Source organism: Panthera onca, chromosome B1 (genome assembly GCF_046562875.1).
Source record: "Panthera onca isolate mPanOnc1 chromosome B1, mPanOnc1 haplotype 2, whole genome shotgun sequence".
Classification (NCBI taxonomy): domain Eukaryota; kingdom Metazoa; phylum Chordata; class Mammalia; order Carnivora; family Felidae; genus Panthera; species Panthera onca.
This window is the reverse complement of record NC_138342.1, coordinates 168383830-168387981: the sequence shown is the minus strand read 5'-3', so window position 1 is coordinate 168387981 and position 4152 is coordinate 168383830.

The following is a 4152-nucleotide window of genomic DNA, read 5'->3' as shown; positions in this document are numbered from 1 at the left end:
ACATCTAAGTTAAAAAACAAAAAATAACATGAGAAAAGACCCCAGAGCAAACCACATTCCTAATCAATGACACATTCACCAGAAGTTTAAATATTTGCCACAGATGGCAGAAATTATTCTGCGGTCTAAACAAAGATGATTTAAGCTGGCATCGCCAATTTACTTTGGTGGAGGTTTACTGTGTGCTATAATTTATTGTTTTGCACATTTTTCATGCTCTTGCTATTTTGAATTATGCTTTCTAACATATTAATATATATGTATATATGTTTATAACAAGAATCAAATGTTTGCAAAGGCTCTGAAGTACCTTTGAGGTTGGAAACCGCTGGTCTAGCTTTACTAACTCCAGGTTGGAGGCCAGGATGCTGCCTTCTGTTTATGCTAAATAGCTTTGTTAATGGCTGGACTGAAGTGTTAACAGTTTAGTAGTAATGGGTAAGCAGGCAGTTTGGGAGACTAAATGACTCCTGTTAAAAAATTGATAATGGCTCTTCCTGGGCAGGCACAAAGGACAGATAAATAAAGAGAGGCTGTAAGCTGTCCTGTGAATCTAAATCAGGCAATGTGGGTTAAGCCGCTATTTCAGCCCATTCTCGACTGGGTTGTGAGCATTTTCTGGACCTCAGTTTCCTCATGTGCTCTGCCTAATGTAAAAGTCGCTTGGAGTTCTTGTTAAAATACAGATTATGGTACAGTAGGTATTGGGTGTGGTCTGAGCTCTGTGTTTCTCACAAGCTCCAGGTGATGCCCATGCTGCTATGTTCCGGGGACCATAGGTGGTGTAGCCAGAGCCTAGGAGACTCTGTTGGCCCTGGGAGTAAATAATGGGGGATAGCACTCAAACTACTACTTTCCAAGTGGGGTTCTCAGTGATAGTTCACCTTAGATTAGGTGGGGAGAAGGTGGAATTGGAAAGGAAATACAGATCCTGCAGGGATGCACTGTCCAATATGGTGGCTATTAGCTTCATATGGCTATTTAAATTTAAATGAAATGAGATAAGAAATCAAATTACTAAGTCAAAACGGCCATATTTTAAGTGCTCAATAGCCGTATGTGGTGAAGGATGGCTAATGTGTCATATTCCACAGCATAGAATCAGAACATTTCCTTCACCACAGAAAGTTATATTGTACGGCACTGCTCTAGGGTACTCAGAACCAGACACGGGAGCAGGCAAGGACCGGATTGCTGGAAAGTCTTCCAGAATGAGGAATCTTTCAGTCACAGACTTATGAACTAAGCTGGGTGAAGCTGGACACTGCATCTATTGGTAATTGATTAGTGTCATTCTAAACCTTTGGACCTGGAGCAGAATACTGTTCTGCTCAGCTCATTTGCAGGTTAGGTTTCTGACCTCATGCAGTGCCCTCAGTTTATTCCATGCACTCAGCTCATGCATTTTGCATTAGCAAGCTTGGTGGACCTCCAGACCATTCAGAGCTGAGAGGTACCCTATTTCAGTGTTTTCTAAACTGTATTCTGGGGAGCTCTGGATTCCTTCTGCTACTTCAAGCAGATCAGCTTCACTTTTTTTCTGGTTTTGATATTGGTTTCCTAGAAAACATGCCTCTGGAAAAAAAATTGGTTCCCACTTTTAAACAAAGTCTCAAAACCACTGATTCTAGTTCAGCCATTACACTTTATAAATAATGAAACTGAGGTCCAGGGAGGTGGAGGTTCTGACCTTTCCAAGATCATATGGCCAATTAGCAAGAGAGCTGAGATGAGAAGTCATGTCTCCTGACCTGGACAGTGTTCCTTCCACTGGCTCACTGTTAATTATCTTTGCACACTACATGTCTGGCTGCCCCAGCTGGACTGCTGGCTCCTGGAGGGGAGAGGAGGCCTGAAGCCTTTCTGGTACCCCTGCTGGTCTGTTACCTGGCTGGTGGCTGGGGAAGTAGTACCATTTAGTTGATTGCAGGTTGTGGCAGCTTCCTGGGAGCTGAGGTACTGAGGGAATTCAGAGGCTGGACACCTGCATGCATCAATTCTTCCAAGTTTATAATTTAGAAGTAATACTCCCCACACGGCCAGAGTTTCCAGGTGACTGCGATTTGCCAACTCTAAGGACCAGGAAAGGGTTATCAGAAGGTATTTGTGGTTCTTTTTTTCCCTGGACCTGAGTCTCTGCCCCAGAATTGGCCTCCAAGTTAGGCCTGAGCTCCCTGGGCTGGAACATGGATGATTTCTTGCCTTCCTCTAGAGCTCAGTGCTTTTTCATTGTTGGCCTCATTAACTATACAATGATGATGGCTGGCTCCCCAGCCGTCTGTCTTCCTCCTTTTTTGTTTTTATAGTAGATCTTTCTTGAGCTTCTATCTGTCCCTCTGGTAACACTTCATCTCTATATTCACACATGTTAACCATATGCCAAGGAACAGAAGTTTCTGAGCTTCTCCTAAATGGCACTGATGGGGGATTGGATCCAGTTAGGCCACTGGATGCTGAATGAAGATTGTTAGAGAATGATGTGAGAAACAAAGCTCTGACGATGGGGTATTCCTTTTAAATTGTATTCTGCCCCAGAGACCTGGGCTGAATGTTCCAGATAGATACAGCTTCTTGCTTCACAAAAGGGTCCCATTTGCCAGGCATGTATAATTTAGGTTAATTTTAAATTTATTCTAAATTTAGTGTTCTCTTTGCTTACTCCCAACATAAAGATGATTTATTGGCATATACATAATGCATGGCATTCCATGAATCCACAAGAGCATTAATATTGTGCATCCTAGAGGCCTTTCTCAGAAGATCTCTGTGCCTCTGGATGTTTCTATGTGCATCCTCCCTTCCCTTTTGAAGGCTGACCATGCTACTCATCCAAAGAGCCTAGCCATCCACAGGTGGGTTTAATAATGAGGAATGAAGATGTAGAGGACTAGGATGGTAGTGCCATAACAGCTTTTCTCCCCGGTTTGTTTGGGCTCCCTCTTTTGGAAGATATATGACAAATACTACTGGTTGATTCATTTAAGACCTATTTCACTTCTTTCTTCCTTGTCTGATAGACTCTAGAAAGCAAAACCCTACATTTCTAGCCTCTCTTGTCATCTGATTGCCATGTGACATCATTCTGAAAAACTGGGTATTTGCAGAAGTCCCAGGGAGAGCTTCCATTCCTGGATACACCAGGTCTTTAAGAAGAAAGATTGTGTCTTATATTTTAGCCTATCTCTCTAATTCCTGCTTTATGATGGGAAAACAGTGCCTGAAGGTGTGCCATTTTTTCAGAGAATGGGAACGAAAGCTCCACATTAAGGATGACAGAGTGAAAAGATAGGAGAATCTTAGCTCCCTGGTGAAAGTTTTGAGAAGCTGAACTTCCCCTGCACTGCTTTCTCTGAATATCTTATTACCTGAGGAAACGAACCCTACTTCTTTAAACTAATGTTTGTTGGATTTATATGAGCCTCAGTCAAATATATTTTGAAATGGTGAAGGATATATGGAAAAATTTTCAACACTCCACTTTTCCCATGAAAGAATTTCTTGTCTAAGACCCTGTAGTTACCAAGAAGGGTCTTAGATTAGAAGTCAGGATTTTAGTCCTGTATTTGCTATAAACTTGGACCCATAAACTCTTAGATCCAAACATCCTGCAGAAAATGAACAAATCATTTTCTGTATCTGTGTCCTTAACTGTAAAATGAGAGCGTTGGGTCATTTCTGACTTCGCTAAGATTACATGGAGTCTTCTCAGTCCTGCAGGAAGAAATAAATTGTGAAATCTTTTTTTCTCAGTAACCCTGAGTCCCTTTCCACCAATGGCATTCTATTTTTTTTTTCTTTTTTTTTTTTTTCAACATTTTTTATTTATTTTTGGGACAGAGAGAGACAGAGCATGAACGGGGGAGGGGCAGAGAGAGAGGGAGACACAGAATCGGAAACAGGCTCCAGGCTCCGAGCCATCAGCCCAGAGCCTGACGCGGGGCTCGAACTCACGGACCGCGAGATCGTGACCTGGCTGAAGTCGGACGCTTAACCGACTGCGCCACCCAGGCGCCCCTCCACCAATGGCATTCTATATCTACCATTTTCCATCTAATCCAGCAGAGTTACACTACAAAATGGGCGGGAAGATTATGTAGGTATCAGAATCCTGTGTGATAAACCACCTCCCAAAACTTGGTGGCTTACATGAAA